Below are 20,440 nucleotides of genomic sequence, written 5' to 3' on the forward strand. Positions count from 1 at the left end.
ATGAGGGAGCTGCAGAGGGCCCTGCTCTTCGCCCTGCCCATAGGCCTGGGTCAGTCTGTGGCCACTGGTGCAGGACAGAACACTGTGGAGGGGGGGAGGGCTCATCCTGCTCCACCACACAGAGCACATGGGTGACAGGCAGGACCTCTGCTGAAGCCACCCTCAGTGGGGCCCCTTGTGCAGGTGCTGCCTCTGCCCCTGCCACACACGCAGCTGTCAATCATCCTTCACCCCTGACAGGGGGCACCTGTGCTGCTGGAACCACTGAGCCCCCAGCCCTCAGCACAGTTTGGGACCTTCTGGGAAACAGGCCCCAGCAGTGGTGGGGACAGAGCAGAGCCAGCCTGGGCCCCACACCAGGCTCCACTGCACAGAGACATGCAGGGACCCCACCAGGGTCCTGGGAAGCAGCTGGCTGGCTGGTCCCTTCAGCCTCCCTACCCAGATGTGTGCTGGTCAGGGAGGAACTGTCCATCCACCTGCAGACACAGGACACAGCTGGCCATAAGTCCACACTTGTACAAAGGAGGGAAGAGCCTTGGACCCTCCCTGAGTGGCAGGGCTGCTGAGAGCAGGGCCAGCTGTAAGGGACACACACCTTTCCCAGGACCCCAGGTGGCATTGCAGGAACCTGTAACCCCTAACAAGGTCCCCAGGGCAGCTGAGCAGGCCCTGAGCAGCCACCGCATGGAGTCCGTGTGGAGGTGCAAAGCCAGCCCTGGGTGCTGAGAGCATCTTGCCCTTGTCCCCAGGTGCTGTCTGCCCTGTGCTTTCCTCTAATCTGACAGCCACCTCTCCACTCATGCTGCCTGCTGCACTGCTGACCTGGGCCTGCTGGAGGTCCACCCCAGGCAGCCCTTGGGAACAGATGGCACTGTACCTCTGTTGCTCTGCCAGTAGCCCCTCAGCTGTCCAGGCTGCCAGAGTGGCCCCAGCACCATGCAGCCCCCAGGACTGTGAGGCCCAGCTGCTCCAGGAACACCTGACCATGGTGCTGTGAATACACTCCTCAGGTAGAAAGAACAAGGAGCATATGGTACTCTTTAGCCACCATTTAGTAAAGAATCATTTATGTTATGGGTGACACAGAGGGGGGAAAGAATGAAAGACATAATACCTGCTCAACCAGGTGTTTCTGAGCCCTTAGGAATACAAGTGGCCGTGAGGCCACCTGTATGTATTTCCCCAGCCACAGGGGGACATACAGGAGCAGATGAATGTGCAGAAATGTGCAACCTGTCCAGCTGAGCCTAGGAGCAGCAGGCAGCCTGAGCAGAGCAGGGACAGACACAGAGGTCACATCATGTGTCAAATCCCAGGAAAGGCAAGGCCAAGTTTAATGCTGCACAAGAAGACTGTACCAATTATTGGAGCACATGCCACATTCACTAGTTAGTTTGGATTAATTTTATTGAGCCATCATCACCTGGGCATTTATGACCTGGGACTTGCTGCTGAGCCCACACCCCTAGCCCACCTCCTCTGGCCCCACTTCTTAGCACAGTGCTGAGAAAGCCCCTGGGTGCCTCTTCCTCTGGTGCTGGCTAATGTTAAGCATCCAGGTGGAGCTTTCCCTGCTGAGCCCTGACACTGACTCAGCTCTCTCCCCTGCTCCCCCCAGGTCAGCTGACTTCTGTTGCACCCACCCACATCTCTGTGCACATCACTGGGGGGACTCAAAGGGTCCCTCAAATTGTCTGTGTCTGTGGATGGTCCACAGACTGGACGTCACAGTGGAATGTCATGAGAAGTCCCTCCTGATTTTTAAGGAAGGTCTTAACACGGAGCTTAGGGCAGGACAGGGCACATGAGCCCCCAAACCTCTGGGGACCTTCTCCTCTTGCTCTTTCTGCTAAAGGGCTCTTCTCTCTGGAGGGATCAGGCTCCATGAGCTCTGCCTGTGCACACTTGTGATGGGGCCACACTGCCCTGTGCTGGACTGTGGATCTGTCCTGAATCTCTGTGACCTGATGGTGGAAGAAATTCTGATTACAGGTTGGCCCCAGGGACAGGATATGGAATACATCCCTCCCTTGGTGGCCACTGGTGATGTACCTGGACTGTGAACTCTGTGTGTCCTAGAGTGAGCTGTGTCCCAACCCACTGTCCATATTGTCTGACTCTGAGTCCAGAGGAGCAAGTCACTCTGGAACCGATTGTGTGTCCCAGCAGGTGTTGCCCTCAACTCTGAAGAGGGCTCAGGAGACCATGTGGCTTACTGTGACGTCACTCACAGGAGCAGGTGTGGCCTCACCCTGAGCTTGTACAGGGTGAATCTCGGCTCTGTTGCAGTGGTTATGTACCAATTTAAAAGTGGAGCAGAGGACCAGGAATCTCTATCTGGAAAGATCCACTGGGGATCTATGGGTGAAGACAAAGCTCCAGCAGTGTGGATGGAACCGGCTTCAACCTCTCTCTGCACCTGCTTTTAAATGAAGCCTGTGGTTTGGGGCTCTGAACAGCCCTATGTCCTGTCACTTTGCAAAATAACAAAGTGAAAATCTTATTCAGAATCTTCAGATATAAAACTGAACCATGAACTAGAGAAATTTGCTGCCTAGGGTCCTGGGATAGAGAGGAACCTCCACAACCAACAGGGGAGCAGCCCTCAACATCCCTCTGCACCTGCTCCTGGCTGACCTGGAGCTCACTGTGTGCTGGGTGCCCCCTGCTGGCTCATGGTGCCTTTTCAGAGAGGTTTGTATCTTGCTCACATTGAGATCTCCCCAAAGGTCTCTGGTTCATTAAGAGGTGGCCATTGGCTGAGGTTGTGGTTCAGCAGTAGAGCACTTGCCTAGCATGTGTGCAGCCCAGGTTCGTACCTCAGCACCACATAAAAAGAAATAAATAAAATAAAGATATTGTGTTCAACTACAACTAAAAAATATTTTTTTTTAAAAAAAGAGATGGCCGTGTCCTCTGCTCTCAGACTGCTCCTTTGCAGGTACTGAAGTGGCACCCCCTTTCTCCACAAATAAAGCCCTCTTCACCATGGCTGATTTTAGGACTGTCAGCAAAAGAGTCCATTGTAGATAAACTTCCTGTTTTCATGTCACTCTGTTTACTTGGCCACTGGCCGAGAAGATACCACACTCCAGGTGCTGGACACCCCCTTACTAGTTTTCACAAACGTATCCAGTATAGTATTTTGAAGAAATGTGCAAACAAGGCCTCTGGCCTTGAGCTGGGCTTCACAGAGATGTCTACATTTTTAAGATAAGTTACAACTGGGCTCCATGGTAACAGCTGGCAGGGGGAGGAAAGAGAGGGGAGAAGAAGCTCTCCCCTTCTCAGGTGTAGTCCTTGAAGAGTTAACGTGCCCCGAACAGTGGGAAAAAAATCTGCTTTTATGTGAACTTCTGCAGACTGTGAACTTCTGAGCCCCTCCCCTTACATGCTGGGTATAAAACTCTGAAACTCCCTGAACTCAGGTTCAGGGGATTGGTTGATTACAGCAAAGGCTGTGCCCTCTGAACCTGGCTGCAGCCAAATAAAACTGTTTCCTGCTATCTTCGGTGCCTTGCCTCGTTTGTCCCTACAACATTTTTTGTGACCCAGATGGGACAGAGGAGGTAGGAAAGGCTATTCTGCCTCTCTTGTCTCCAGGGACCCGCTTCCCTGGGGCGATGGGGTACAGCGGTCCCCTTTGCATGCCCAGGCCACTCTTGGCCTGAAGGATGATCGACTCACCCAGTGCCCTGGGGCTGCCACCCTGGAGCACAACAGAACCCACAGGCAGCAGGAACCAGAATTAGGGTTTTGGAGCACCGCCCAGCTGAACAGGTAGGACCCGGGTCCATTTGGTTCTGTAGCCCACCTGACTTCCTCTTCGAGGCCTAAGTGGGTTGAAGAAAGGCTTGATCACCCTCTGTTGGGTCCCGAGTACCCTCCAAAATAGTTGGAGCTGAAACAGACCTGGGGAGTCGCCCGAGTAGTCTCTGTTTGTGGTCAGCGAGCAGAGGGGAAACCATGACTCCTTTTTCTGTTTGGTTTGGAATTGTTGGAATTTGGGTGGTATAGAAATTCTGTCCTGGCCATGTCTGTGTGAAAGTGTGTGAATGAGATGACAAAGGGAAGGGTTCCTACCCAACCCGAGGGCCAAAGTGAGTGCAGAGTTCTGTTCCATGGTTCTGTGGCACCTCATACAGTCTATGGCGGAATTTCACCAACCAACATCTAGGTGAAAGCTCCAGGTCGGGGGTTGATACCAACCCGCAAGGCTAAGAGAGCCCTAAGTCCCCGAGAGGGGAACGGCCGGAGATGGTCGAAATGAATCTTGTCCTAAGTGTGTTTTGTTCTAAGTGTGCGACACCGATGCAGGGTGGAACATGAGAGGTACATTAAGGAAACTGAGCCTTCTGAAATGTGTGTTAGAAACCTTTAGGAAGGTTTTCCTGGTAACTGTGGGGTGAGATTCACTCCACAAAGGTTGCATACTCTGTGAATTAGAGTGGCCCACCCAAGATGTGGGCTGGCCACGAGAAGGATCTTTAGATAAGAGAGTCATTGCTGAGGTCCTTTGATTGTTGTCAGAACCCCTGAACCATTTCTCTTACATTGATTGCTGTCAAGAGATAGTACAGAAACGGCCCCCTTGGTTGAGAGCCTGTCTAGATGGACAGTCCAAGCTGATGTTAGCCCGGAGCACAGTGGACTCTAAGACCCAGCGGAAAGCAGCTAACCAGAAAACCTGACTATGAAAGTCAGGAAAGGAAACACTTTTCCCTGTGAGCAAGAAGAGGTCCCAGGACCGACTTTGCCAAGACCACTGGGACAACAGTATGTCCCCTCAGCCATGTCGTCCTCAGAGGCAACAATGATGTCCCCCCAATACTGGCTCTTCCATCCTCTGTGATATCCTCAGAGCCAAAGGCTTCCTAGGACTAAAGACTCTTTCACCTCCCAAGATTAAGGTGGGAGATTTGTCCCAAGACCAGAGCCACAACCCAGATGAGAACTCTCCAGATGACCCTGCAAGGGATCAAAGGACAAGCCCATGTTGACCAGAAGGAAAATGTCTGAGGGAGAAAAGGCAGTTTGTGTGCCAGCCTTTCTCCACCATTGAGCTCATATGCTGGAAAAATCATTCTCCCCCCTGCATGGAGAAACCCTGGGCCATGACTGATCTGATGTAGACCATTATCCAGACCTAGGGTGGGGCCCCAACGAATAAGAAGGTCTAAAGATAAAGAGATGTCAAGAAGCCCTCAGAAAAAGTCAAAAAGAATAGAAAACAGAGAACAAAACACACTGTTTGTGGTGAGCCGTTTCTGCGGACTGTGGTCACCATTACAAGATGGCGCTGGCTCCGCTGTGGTCTGTAACAAACAACTCCTTATTTGGGAGAGTTGGCACATGGTTTTTTAACACCCTATGAGAAAGCTCCACGTAGCAGCTTCGCATTGGGGCTTGGGATGCTTTATTAAGGCTGGGAGGGGCATCCGAGAGAGAGAAGAAGAAATATCAAGGACCTGAATAAACGGCTGAAAGAAGATTCCTGTTGTTGCGTCTTCCTTGCGGGCAAGGGGGTCGCGACAAGTGGTGCCGAAACCCGGGAACCAGAACTTTCAGCCGTCAGGGGTGGTGCACCGGTTAGTCCCAGGTAAGTGGGATCCGCGACCAAAGCGGGGATAGTCCCAGTAAGTGGGATCCGCGACCAAAGCGGGGTCAGCTCCTCTACAAAGAAAGAGAGAGCCTCATATTTTATTGCAGCTGCACTGTGTACTTTCACTTTTGTTTTCTGTGTTTCTGCAGTCGGCTAGGAAGGCTTGGGAAACTTTTGCCCCAAGAATGGGCAGCGCACTCCATGTTGTTTGCATCACCATGGTAACCATGGGGTGCCTAGCCCGAAGAGCGGCTTCCTGGTCCCACCTCCCACACTTTTGGGGGTTACCGATTGGTTCTTCCACAGTCACTCAGACAGGACTTCTAGTCCCGCCTTCCAGCCACTAACCTGTTTTGCTGTGTTTCAGATTTCTACCCGAGCTACTCAGAGCCTGTATTTTTGAAACATGCCTGCCTGTAAATGCTAACGAAAGATATCTTTTTCAGACAAAATTTAATTCCACGTGTTTCTATGTTACAGTCCTAAATTTAAACTAGTTCTAAATTAAATAATCTGACCTTTTCTTTATAGTTGTGTTACTAAATAATGTTCTATTGATGAGAGATATCAAATATGCTTCTTTATATTTTACTTTTAATTTTGGAGATTATGAGGATGCATTTGCTCGCCACAGGAACAAGCCGGCAAGGTTCCTGTGATGACCAAAAAATCCTTATTTTCATTGCTAACCATAAAAATAAAAATGTATACTCAAGGATCTTATTTCAGTACATCAAGTGACGTCACATAGAAGAGTGCACTCCTAGTTAAAAATAAATTAAAATGGATCCAACTATTTTAAGACCACGTGGTTACATAAAGTTAATACATTATAAGTTAAGTTCTTATTCTTAATATATATTTTTTAGATATTTAAATAACCTATATTTGTTAATCTATAAATTAATTAGCACATGCCTAATTGATTAGTTAATATATATTTGCCTAATTGTTTTTCTCCAACAGGAAACCCATAATTTATGTTTTATATTTACATTTATCAGATACTCTGCCTTTTCAGTTACAGATATTTAAGATAAATGTGTTTACTATAAATTTGCTTTTAAGTGAAAATACAATCAAGTAGTTTCTAATTCTCAAAGTTACTGTTTAAACTCATAAGATGATAAATTCTTATAATTATTTCTACAAAATATCTAAGGGTTTTAACCATATTCTCATTGATATTTCTTATCAAAGTATAATAATTTGTTTATAGATCCTAAGGTTTTCAAAAATTGTTCCAAAGTGTATTTTTTTTTAAAGAAAAGGATGTTCCAACAAAGAGAGAGCACACATGGATCCTAAGAAGAAGAAAGAAATCATCTTTGGGTAAAATAAGGTCTTTATATTCATTTCCCTAAGTAAAACAGATTTTTATATTGTTATCTAAACAGAAAAGAGAGAAAGAATTTCATATACTAAACTGACTATAATTAACTTAAGGATATTTCAGTTTATTTTCCTAATTTAACTATACTAATGTGAGCAAAAATTTTGTTCATATTTTGACATGACAAACACCTATTGAGATGTAAGTTTATTTCTTTAAAGAAAGACTCCCTCCTTCAGGCTTATGAGGTCCTCCAGTCCCTCCTACAGGGGGCAGGATTGATTATAGCCCCTGAAAAGGTTCAATTCCAACACCCTTTTAACTATTTGGGGTATGTTATAAATCATATTGAAATCTATCCCCAAAAGCCTCAATTCCAGATACATCACCTTAAGACTTTACACCAATGACAAACCTTTTAGGAGAAATACAGTGGCTACGTCCATCTTTCCATATTCCCACAGGGGAACTTAAGCCTCTGTATGATCTCCTCCAAGGAGACACGTCCCCTACCTCAGCCAGGAAACCCACACCTGAGGCTCTACAATCATTAAGACTGATAGAGAAGGCCCTACAAGACATGCAGGTTACCCAGATAGACTACTCTACACCCCTATCATTTGTAGTTTTGCCATCTAAAATAACTCCTACTGGAGTGTTTTGGCAAACAGGCCCTATCTATTGGGTCCATTTACCCGCTTCTAACTCTCGGGTGATAACTCCCTTTTATGAACTGATGATAAATCTGCTCTGGAAAGTCAAATATTTGGGTGATGCACTGTTTGGAAAAACTTTTGACATTCTCATTCAACCTTATACCCAGGATATGATTTTAAATTTACAACAAGAACATGATCTTTGGTGTCTCTTCCTTTGTAATTTCGAAGGTCAAATTGATAATCACTTCCCCCGACATAAACTTCTAGACGGCCTTAAAAAATGTCCTATTATTTCTCCTAAAATTATTAAAGGGGAACCTATCCCGGGAGCTCAGACTGTTTCTACAGACGGAGCAAAAGGGGGGTTTACTGTTGTTTTTGATGGATCTCAAGTAATTCGACACCCTGTTCCTAAACTGTCTGCCCAAAGATCAGAAGTTGAGGCTCTAATTATGACCCTTAAACTATACGATTCCATCCCACTTAATGTGTATACTGATAGTCTCTTTGTTGCTAATTTAGCCTCAGTTATTGAAACAGCCCCTTATATTGGCAGGCAATCTACTATCATGGAACAATTACAAACGGATCAACTCCTTGTTTGGGCTAGACGAGATCCTTTACTATTTGGACATATCCGAGGACATTCGGAGCTTCCTGGGCCTCTGGCGGAGGGTAATGCTAAAGCAGATGCCGCCACTCATAATATGGGCCTAGTATACAATATAACCTAGTATGGTGAGGCCTCACAACTCCATGCTAAATTCCATCTAAATGCACAATCCTTACGCTTCCGCACAGGATGCTCGCGTGATCAAGCTTTACAAATTGTTTCCTTATGCCCAGTATGTGCTCCATTTCTTCATTTTCCCAGCTTAGGTGTTAACCCTAGAGGCTTACACCCCAATGATATCTGGCAAACTGATGTTACCCACTTCCCTAGTTTTGGTAAGCTGTCTTTTGTGCATGTTTCTATTGACACATATTCTGGCTATATCTTTGCTACCTTACATACTGGGGAACAGGCTAAGGATGCAATTAGACATTTCTTAAAAGCTTTCTCCTGCATGGGCAGTCCACGTTGTCTCAAAACAGACAATGGACCCACATATATAAGCCAAACAGTTCAACGATTCTGCACCCACTGGGAGATTAAACACAAAACAGGAATTCCCTATAACCCCCAGGGACAAGCAATTGTGGAACGAGCCCATCAGCATTTAAAAATTTATCTACAAAAAATAAAGGAGGGGAAATTATATAGATGCTGCCAGGGACCTAAGGCCTATTATTGTGCCTCCTGGGGATGTGAAACCTCTAGTAATGGGTATTGACTTAAGAATTCACCTAGGAATGACTATGCCCACTTCTGGCAAACAATAGAGGAAGAATCAAATATTACTATTCAGTTTACTTCTAATGGAAAACAGCAACCAGATTGGACTCAAGGATATCTCTGGGGGCTGCATATTTACACCCCAGGACAGTACAATCCTGGCCTGCTTTTTCGGCTCAAATTGACCATAGAACAGCCTACTGGAAGTCTAATAGGACCCAATCAGGTGCTCGGAGACCAAAAGGCCCCATCTGGACCCAAGCAGCCCATAGCCCCAACAGTAAAACCTTCCCCCAGCGGTCAAACTATAACTGTGGGCTATCAAACCTTTGATTATACCCCTGAGCCCATATACCCTGGATATGCCCAGGCCCCTCAGATCAGCTGTAGACATCTATTCTGGAAGGATCCAGAAGGACATAATGGTACCTTTCAGCCTTATGTACTTGATTTACCTATCTCTCTATGGGGCCATGATCTGATGAAAGACATGGGGTTCACTCTTAGTAACGACTATTCCCCAGTGTCTCAACAAATTATGCAAAATATGGGGTATAGGCCAAGTCTAGGACTAGGAAAACATTTACAGGGACGTAAGCATCCTATACAAGGTCATCAAAAGCTTGACAGATTTGGTCTGGGTTTTTCCTAGGGGCCGCTGGGGCTCAAATACCCATAACATGGCTCACCGAGGAGCCTGTTTGGGTGCCTCAGTGGCCTCTTCCCTCGGTTAAATTGGCAGCAGCCCATGCTCTAGTTAAAGAACAGCTTGACTTGGGTCACATCCAACCCTCTACTTCTCCATGGAATACTCCCATATTTGTCATTAAGAAAAAATCAGGGAAGTGGCGCCTACTGCATGATCTACGAGCAGTTAATGCTCAAATGCGACTTATTGCTCCCTGTGCCTCTCCTAGAGGGGACGTGGATAGCATTTTTAATCAATCTCAAGTTAATCTCACAGGAGTTTTTTGTTTCAGCCTTGGGAACGCTCATTGTATTAGTCTTAAGACCAAGAATTTGACTAACTGGGAGGACCCATTGCGGTCCAGTCAGGTCTCAGGGAGCATTCTCAGTGCTGTATTGAGCCAAGTAGTCTCAGGGGAACAATCAGGCTCAGGAACCCCTGTAAATAGCTCTGCTTTAAACATAACTACCTTGGCTATTATCTCCGAGGTACTAATCCCAGTGCCTCCTTCTTCTAATAGTCTTTATAATGCCACCCATTTTAAGGCCTCTCCTTACTGTACCCCTAATCTTGGTTTCCCCCCAACATTTACGCCTTGTCAGGATCATTCTTGGGAGCAACGTCAAGTTGCTAAAGGTTTCTCCCTTTCCCCTTCTCTTAAGAGGTATGTTTATAACTTTAACAACAGTGCCAACTCCTCTACAGGAGTGGGTTGGTCCTGGTTTCAATGGCTGATTTCCAATGAAAAGGGGGCTTCAGCTGATATTTCTGCACTGGCTCAATTGCTGGGAGCCAAAAGTTGGCTGGCTAATGTTTCTGGCACTGTTAGCGAGAGTGAACGAGGTAATAGACTCACATCTGTTTCGTTCAACTCTCTGTTATATAATGCCACATTGCCCCCTGCAGCGGTTTGTGTTCAATCCCCGTTCTTACTCCTTTTGGCTAATGACACCTCGTCAGGGATGCTGGATTGTTCTAATGTTACCTGTCTCTTATCTGAGTGTTGGGATGGTTCTTGGACTGTAGCAGTGGTTATGAAAATTCCAACTTTTGTCCCAATCCCAGTCACTGCGGACCCTGACAAATTCCCCATTGTTGAGCTACTTAGAGTCCGCAGGGATTTTGGAATCACAGCTGCTATAGTGACAGCCATAGCGGTATCTGCTGCTGCAGCGGTCACGGCCGGAGTGGCCATGGCCAGTCAAGTGCAGACTGCTGCCACCATTAATCAAGTTGTTCAACAAACTTCCACCATACTTGAATCCCAGAATACAATTAATCAACATATTTTGTCAGGGATTTTAGCTGCCAACCAAAGAATAGATTTACTCCAAGCTCAGGTAGAAGAATTGGCTGATTTGGTGCTTTTGGGCTGTGTTGACCAACGTGCACATTTATGTATAACCTCTGTCAGATTTAATGATTCCAGGAATGCCTCCCGTATCATTGGCGAATACTTGGCCGAAAATTGGTCCATGGCAGCGGAAGACATGATCCAGTCTCAACTAACCCAGATAGCTGTCTTGAATAGTACCCACGTCGATCCCATAACTTTGGGTCAATTCACCGATTGGATATCTTCTGCCATTTCCTTTTTTAAAGAGTGGGTGGGGGTAAGCATTTTTGGTGCAATGTGTTGCTTCGGTATGGTTCTCTGCTTGTGGTTTCTCTGTCGCCTCAAGGCCCGCAATGCTCACGATAAGGCTATGATCATACAAGCTCTTGCAGCTTTAGAACATGGCAACTCACCTCAAGTTTGGCTTGCGCAAATTAAACAGTAAATCTTTGACATGGTCGTCGCACCCCAAGTTTTACGGACATTGCACTGGGATCGACATGTCTTTCCTTGTTATTCTCTTAGTGTTGGAAAGCCCTTGCACTCTGCCGGCTTTACTGCCATTGCACGCAGATGGGTTTCCACACTAGTGCTTTTCTATCGCCTTAAGACCCGTGCCTTTCTTTTAGGGTGTTACCAACTTGTTTATCGTTGTATTTCTATACAGCCACAGTTCAGCCTCAGCTATCCCCCTTCGTCCACCATCGTCACAATACAGGATGCGAGGCAAGGCACTGCACTTGAGTGATCCTTGAAGTGAACCTCAAGGAGAGCATGTCCTATTGCATACGGGTTAGACGCGTCCACGCCCCGTCCCACGGAGAAAGGCGTCGGCTGATATGGCCTCAGATCTGGGGAAGGCGCCTCCTTGGGGCTGAGCCATACTATGCAGCCACTTCTGCACAGTGGGATAGGACCTCTACTCTCGCCTGTGTTGTTCTTAGAAAACAAAAGGGGGAACTGTGGTGAGCCGTTTCTGCGGACTGTGGTCACCATTACAAGATGGCGCTGGCTCCGCTGTGGTCTGTAACAAACAACTCCTTATTTGGGAGAGTTGGCACATGGTTTTTTAACACCCTATGAGAAAGCTCCACGTAGCAGCTTCGCATTGGGGCTTGGGATGCTTTATTAAGGCTGGGAGGGGCATCCGAGAGAGAGAAGAAGAAATATCAAGGACCTGAATAAACGGCTGAAAGAAGATTCCTGTTGTTGCGTCTTCCTTGCGGGCAAGGGGGTCGCGACAACTGTTCCCAAGAGTTAGAAGGAATCGGAGCCAGCGCTGAGCCCTAGCCTAAGCCGAGAGCATCTGCAGACAAACAGAGCCAAGATAAGCCTCCTGCTGCTCCAGCATCTCCCTCTTGCACCCTCAATAGCCCTGAACATTTCTCTCAGCCCCACATCTGCCTAAGGCCCCTCTGACCTATGAAACTGGCAGCAGTGATCAAAAGAGATGTGCCTAACTGACTCAGAGCTAAATGTCCAGGCCACCGCTGCTGCCACCCCTCTCCCTGCCCAGAGGTGCCCAGGAGAGGAGGGGCACCATACAAACATTACAGCCACAATGCAAGTTTGTAAGTGAAGAAATGCACAGGTGCAAGCAACAGGTGACCAATGCAGCCTTTGTGGAACAGGCTCAGAGAGCCATTTGCAAAAAATTACAATCCTAGAGGACTTTACTGAGAAACGTGCCAGTGAGCTGATTAAGGTGGCCACCACAGTTTTCATCAATCAAGATCCAGAGACTCAAAGACAGGCAGACCAGAAAGATGAAAAAGAGGATGGATCTCCTTACAGCTGCCCTCACCACAAACCCAAACGTCACTCAAAGGGGGGGATCTCACTAGAACAAAGCCAATACTCCAAATGTTGATAAGGAAAAAAGCATGGCCAGATAAAATGGGAAGCCTCCAGTGGCCCTGACAGACAAGTACCCACTGCCATGTTCAAATGCTAAGCCTTGAGCAAAGAAGGAATGGGTGTTTTGGCTCCAGCCCCTCCTTTCAGTTTCTTCCCACTTGCTCGGAAGTCAATGATTGACGAATATGGCAGGGGTCCCATAGACACACACAACTGTATCTGTTGCACAGGACCCAGAACCTCAGAAGGGTTCAGCTGCTGCAAGCCCCCAAATGAACCAGGAATATGTTCATTTTAACAGCCAATAGTGGGCCATAGGGTGCTCACTCCAAAAGGACATGCCACCCTGGCTCCAAGCCACACGCTGTGAGCCACCAGCAGAAAGGGCCACAGAGCCCCATGCTCCCAGGCATACTGAACAAAAACACAAGTGGGGCAGCTACTCTATACAATTAGAGCAGGTGCCCACCTGGCAAGAGGAGAAAGCCATGCAAAGAACAACACCGAGGTGGGCACAATGTGGCTGCCACACTGGGACCTTCACAGAACCGCACTGCTGCCCTCCAACCTTGGCAGACAGCCCACATGTGATTTACATAGGTGCCTTTTACACAAATGATGCCCCATGTCATCAGTCGCTGCTAAGATTTACATCAGATTTAAGAGTTGGAGAATCCTAGCAGCCAAGATCCTACACTAGGAGATAACAGAAACATTCCTGCATCTTAAAGCTCCAGAGGCTCTATGTATGCCTCCCTTCCCTAAATGACAGTTCCTCCCAGCGGCTCGAGTACACCATCCTAGGGACAGCACTGGACTCTGACTTAAAAGCCCATATATATATCAAGAAAATGTCAAATACCTTGGTTACCATCTGACTTAACAACAGAACAGAACAACCACTGGGCCTCAAAACAACAGGAGATCTGCTCAATTCAAGTCCCTTCAACCTGCCATCAGACTAGAGAATTCTTGGGGGCTACTGGGTTCAGCCATATATGGATCCCCAACTTTCAGTTATGACAACACCCCTCTAAGAAGCCACAAAAGGGGGAGAATGGGATCCTCAAATATGGGGGTCAATTAAGCAAAAGGCCTTTGAGGACAATAAACAAGCACTCACCAGTGCACCTGGTAGGGCTCCCTGACCTCACAAAGCCTTTCTTTCTGTATGTCCATGATTGATCTGGAGTGGCTATGGGATTTTGACTCAGATGCTGGGGACATGGCACTGTCCAGTGGCCTATTTGTTCAAACAGCTGGACTCTGTAGCCCAGGGATGGCCACCTTATTTACAGGACCTTGTAGCCACAGCTCTTCTGGTTCTGGAAGCTGATAAACTGGCCACAGGACAAGAACTGGTTGTCAGAATTCCTCTTTCAATTTTGACATTGTTAAAATATAAAGGACACTATTGGTTGACTAATGAAAGAATGGTCAAATATCAGGGCATGTTATGTGAAAACCCACGTACCCACATTGAGGTTGTCAGAACTCTAAACCCAGCAACTTTGCTGCCCATTGGACCTGGAAAACCTGATCACAAATGTGTTGAGGTCATGGATGAAGTGTTCTCTGGCAGACCAAACCTAACATACCAGCCTCTCAAGAACGCTGATGCAGAGTACTTCACAGATGGAAGCAGTTTTATAAAAGATAAGGTATGTTTTGCTAGATATGCAATGGTCACTCTCGACTCCGCTGTCAACTTTCGCCTCAGAAAACTTCAGCACAAAAAATAAAACTTATTGCTTTGACTTAAGCATCTAAGTTGACAGCAGGAGTCTGTGTGGATATTTTCATAGACTCAAAATATGTGTTCGCTATCCTTCATGTTCATAGGGCCTTATGTAGGCTAATTAACTCAGGAGAAGAAAAAGAGGGGGAACATGATGTATGGGCAAGAAATTCTTGAACTTTTGGATGCACTGTGGGCTCCCAGGAAGGATGTGATTATATATTTCCAAGGTCATTGAAAGGGAAACACTGTGGTTTCTCAGGGCAACCAAAGAGCTAACAGAGAGGCCAAATTAGCAGTCTGCAAGAAACAGGAAGAAAATCCAGTTTCAGGTTTAAATGCTGCCATTCTGCCTGGACAACTAGCTAACAGAATAGGAGCCAACATATTCCCAACATGAAAGTAAATGATTGAAGACTGAAAAAGGAAATTTTCTCCCAGGTAGATGGTGGAGATTTTCTGATGGCTGGAATAGCCATCCTGGAGTTTGGAGCCCCAGCCTTTATCAAACAGTTTCACAGGAAAATATGTTGGACATACAGCACTTGAGATAGTTCTGAGTCAACATTTCTATGACCCCCAGCTCACAAGCATCACCCGGATGATCTTAAAACAATGTGAGGTCTGTGCTCACAACAATCCTTGTCAGGGGCCAGAGCTCCCACCAGGAATCCAAAGTATAGGAGGAGCACCTTTTGAAGACTTGGAAGTAAACTTCACTGAACTACCACGCTCATGGGGATATAAATAACTTTTGTTTTTTGTGTGTTCATACTCTGACTGGGTGGAAGCCTTTCCCACCTGCACTGAAAAGGCTAGGGAGATAACCAGGATGCTTCTCTGGGGAATGATTCCCAGATTTGGAGTCCCAATAATTATTGGCTCAAACAATGGGCCAGGTTTTGGGCAGAGGTGATATGATTACTGACCAAGAGTGTAAATGTCAGATGGAAGTTACCTACTGCCTATAGACTTCAGAGTTCTGGTAAAGTTCAAAGCATGAACAGGACTTTAAGGCTCAATTGGGTAAGCTGTGTTAGGAGACTCACTTACATTGTGATGAACTTCTCCCTATTACACTGTTGTGGATTAGATCCATTCCCACTAGGAGGACTGGATTCTTTTCTTTTGAGAAAATATATTGGAGCCCCCCCCTATTATTAGGGGACTACAGAGAAACTTAAGAGAGATAGGAAAATTAACCCTGAGTCGACAGCTTCAGGTCTTAGGGAAAACTTTACAGGTTCTCAACCAATCGGTTAGAAAAAGATTGTCAGTATATTTGACCCAGGTGCACACTCCTTCAAGCCTGGAGATTGAGTCTGGGTCAAACAATAAAATATTCAACCCCTGAACTTCTTTGGAGGGCCCTTTCACTATTGTTTTATCCACCCCAATTGCAGTAAAGTTTGCAGAGATAGATCCCTGGATTCACTACACCAGACTCATGCCTGCAGCTGCAGACTTGGAGTGCTCTCCAGATACTGCTACGCCCTTGAAGCTGACCATCCCAAAGAAAAAGGAGCACCAGAGAAGCTTGAGGATCAGAAGGACAACTGCCCTGCTCCAGTCATTCCAGAAGCTGACTGGTCTATGCACGGCCAAAGCTTGAGGAGTCTATGGCCCTGTTTCAGCCACACAGGAGGGACTGGCTGATCAATGCACTGTGAAAGATAAACTTCCCACCAGAACTAATGTACTCCTTCAACCTCTAAGATAGTTCTTATACTATAATACATTTTCACCCCTTGCTTCTAGAAATATATGTAATTCTCTGTTTGGTTTTTGCTACTGGTTTGATAACAGTAACTCCTACTTACTGGACTCTGGGTAACAAAATTTCACTTATAGTTTTTTTTGTTTGTTTTTTTTTTATCTTGCTTATATAAGTTTTCTAGTATTTTTTTTTGGTGTTATTAGTTTGGCTTTTTAATTTATGCTGTTTAACTTATGCTAACCAAAATGTTAGTCTATTATTTAATTTGGTTTCCTTTGATAACCTTAAGGGTTTCTGCCCTACTCCTATTCCAACCATGGAGATCATGTGAACCATGTGTCAAGACAATCCACTATAACCAAGAGGTGGTAAGACATATTCTTAGGACCTGTCCCACTAGAGGAATGTTATAGATGGATGACTGTTTGGAAAGGAAAAAGAGGTGCATTAAAAAGAAACTAGATTTCGGAAGTGACCAATCTTGCGGTGAAGGTAACCGGCCACCCCAGAGGATTATTGCCGCATATGGTCCCTCTACCTGGGCACAAAATGGCAGTTGGAGCTATAGAACTCCTATTTACATTTTAAACAGAATTATTCACTTACAAGCTGTACTAGAAATTATTATTAATCAGACTGCCACAGGCTTTGACCTACTAGCCACACAACAGACCAGATGCAAGTGGCTAACTATCAAAACCACTTGACATTAGATTACTTACTGGCTGAGGAAAAAATACATGTGGAGAGTTCAACAGCTCAGATTGTGGCATCCAAATGGAAGACAATAGACAAACAGTTAAGAATATAGCCCCAAACACAAGAGAACTAGCACGTGTTACTTCATACCTAAAAGGCCATTAAAGTTTGGGTCCCAAATATGCTTTTAGGAGATGGTTTTCAACTCTTAGTAGATTTAAAAATTTAACTGATGTAATGGGTATTCTGCTGTTACCCTGTTTATTGGTCCCATGTTTGGCTCCACTGTTCATTAAAACTACTGGGTCCACTGCAGAAGCTGCTGTTGAAAAGATGACAAAAATTAAAGTTTTGGCATTATATAAGGCTTTAAGCCAAGATAATGTTAATGATGCTCTTAAATTTAAAGGATTAAATTATGGGAGCATCATTAAAGGGGAGAATTGAAGTAGAACCCCCTTTCTCCACAGAAAAGCCCTCTTCACCATGTCTGATTTTAGGACTGTCAGCAAAAGAGTCCATTGTAGATAAACTTCCTATTTTCATGTCACTCTGTTTACTTGGCCACTGGCCGAGAAGATACCAGCACTCCAGGTGCTGGACACCCCTTACTAGTTTTTCACAAATATATCCCGTATAGTACTTTGAAGAAATGTGCAAACAAGGCCTCTGGCCTTGAGCTGGGCTTCACAGAGATATCTACATTTTTAAGATAAGTTACAACTGGGCTCCATGGTAAGAGCTGGCAGGGGAGGATAGAAAGAGGAAAAGAAGCTCTCCCCTTCTCAGGTGTTGTCCTTGAATAGTTAACTTGCCCAGAGCAGTGAAAGAAAAAGCTGCTTTTATGTGAACTTCTGCAGACTGTGAACTTCTGAGCCCCTCCCCTTACATGCTGGGTATAAAACTCTGAAACTCCCTGAACTCCGGGTTCAGGAGATTGATTGATTACAGCAAAGGATGTACCCTCTGAACCTGGCTGCAGCCAAATAAAACTGTTTCCTGCTATCTTCGGTGTCTTGCCTCATTTGTCCCTACAACAGTACAGCAAATGGCATTGTCTGTGGAGATGGTGAATCTGCCCTTTATGGTATCTGGGTAATAGGTGCTACCACCACTACTACTAGTAACATTTGAGATCCTCTCCAGCCCCTTCCTAGAGCTGGTGATCCAGTGCATCCAGTAGTCACTAAAGGTGAACATAAAAGCTGAACGGAGACTCACAGGGACCCCCAAGCTGCACCAGGCCTCCCCCAGACTCCACCAGCTGCACCTCACACTGGACACCTGCAAACACAGAGGCAGCCTGGTCAGGACACTGTCACTCGTCCACTCTTCCTCTCACTCCTGTCCACTCACACACTCAGTGTGACGACTTAGCCATGAGGTGTCCCCCCCCAGGCTCATATGTGAGACAGTGCAAGAAGGTATGGAGAAGAAATGGTGGGTCATTATGCAGACAATCAGTGAACTATCCCATGATGAGATTAACTGAGTGGAGACTTAGGTCAGCTAGGTTGTGGCTGGGGGAGGTTGGTCACTGGGGAAATGTCTTTGGAGAAAATATTGTGTATTGGCTGAGCGAGTCTCTCTGTCTGCTTCTGATCATCATGTGAGCTGCTTCTCTCCTGCACACTCTTCAACCATGATGTTCTACTTCACCTTGAGCCCCCAGGAATGGAGCTTGCTGTGTATGAACTGAGGCCCTGAAATCATGAGGCCTCAAATAAGCTTTTCCTGTTCTCTAATTATTCTGGTTGAGTCTTTAATCACAGCAAAAATTTTGACTAAAACAGCCATAATCTCTTGTATTTCCTTTATTTCCTTTTAAAAGGGCCACAAGGAAAACCCAACTGAGCACACTCTTCATGGTGAGCGGCTGTGTTCTGTCCTGATCACTGAGTGGGCTGAGCTGGGCGTCCAGCGCTGGGCTCCTATGCAGAGCTTCAGGGTCAGGTGGGCTGGTTTTCATGAGCAGTGGGAGGCCCTATTTGCTTGTGCTCCTGCTATATAGCAGCTCTGGGTGGAGGCCACATAAAGGAACATTGAAAGTACAGGTGAGTGTCATGGGGCAGATAGATGTACTAATAGCACTCAGAAAAGTAAGATTTCTTTTGTTTATTTTTTCTGTTTTGCATTTGTCATCCATTACCTTGTTTTACACATGCACATAACCATAACAGAGGGATCAGAGTTAAATCTATGATGCAATTCTAAAATCACACAGAAGCAGGTGTGGTGGCTCAAGGTGTACAACAGATCATATTTGGCAAGAGTGAGTTGCATATTTGGGCTTTGCTCTCACCATGAACATGACTGCTGCCCTGTTTCTCCTCCAGCTCCCAGGTGCACACACTGGGTACCTTCCTCAGAACCTCTTTTGTAAATGACCCAAAACTTGGTGGGACCTGGGTAAACTCAGGCAGGAGCAGGCTGTGGGCTGGACAATCTCAAGGACACAGGTGAGGCCCTGGCATATGACCCCCTGACTGATGTCAGGCCATGTGCAGGACAGGGAGGGGCAGAGAGGGGCAGTGCAGGCAGAGCTGGGGCTTTGCACTTTGGCCAGGAGAGCAGCACATTTGTGGTGCTGCCCAGGAGCTGTGTCCAGGAGGGTGAGGCCAGCAGCTCCACTGGGAGCAGCCAGGGCTTTGCACCCAGAGGATGGAGGGTGGTTTCAGGATCCCAGGGATCAATAAGGCCCAGCTTCCCCAGCTCAGAGGCAGAGATGAGGATCTGAAAGACCCTCCAGGGCAGGGCCTGTGGGAGAGAGCCCTGGGCTCCTGACCCAGGACTGCTCAGGACATGTTTTCCCCTGTTCAGCCAGCAAGGGGCTCAGAGGTTCCCAGCCCTGGTTCAAGAGAGGCCAGGACCTGCTCCTTGCTGAGGGTGACCTTGTCCTCAGCCACACCATGCTGGCTTTGCAGGTGGCAGACTGTGAGAGCTCCAGGGTCAGGGAAACTTACATGAATACTTGAAAGGAAGGGCTGGGATGTCAGATGGGGTCAGGGGTCAAAGTCCCTGCTGGCAGCCCTGGCAGGTGATGCATGGGGTTGTGGGATGAAGCCAGGGCTGCTGAGGAGACCTTAGGAGATGAGGAGGCAGCAGTGCACAGCCCTTGCCCAGGAGGCTGCAGGCTGTAGGCCAAGCTTACTGAGAGTGAGGACAGGGGACTATGTCCACCTGGGCTGTGTGCTAGGGATGCCCAGAGCCCTCACCCCTCCATGTCCATAGTGACCCTGAGACAGACATGGAGCAGTGGGTTTAATGTCAGTCCTGATGGACTTCAGTCCCCACCAACATGTCTCCTTTTTCTTTTAAGTGGGAATATTTATCCCTACCCTAGAACTTGGGAGTATGGAAACCCTCTTTGATATTAAGATACAGAGTTAAGTTTCCCTGAATTTTTTGGAGTCTTCGCACTGCAATTTTGAGTTCAGCTGTAGTATTTGTGCCCTTAGGGACTCAAAAATAA

This window comes from Spermophilus citellus, assembly GCF_964194105.1.
Source record: "Spermophilus citellus genome assembly, chromosome: 4".
NCBI classification, from domain to species: domain Eukaryota; kingdom Metazoa; phylum Chordata; class Mammalia; order Rodentia; family Sciuridae; genus Spermophilus; species Spermophilus citellus.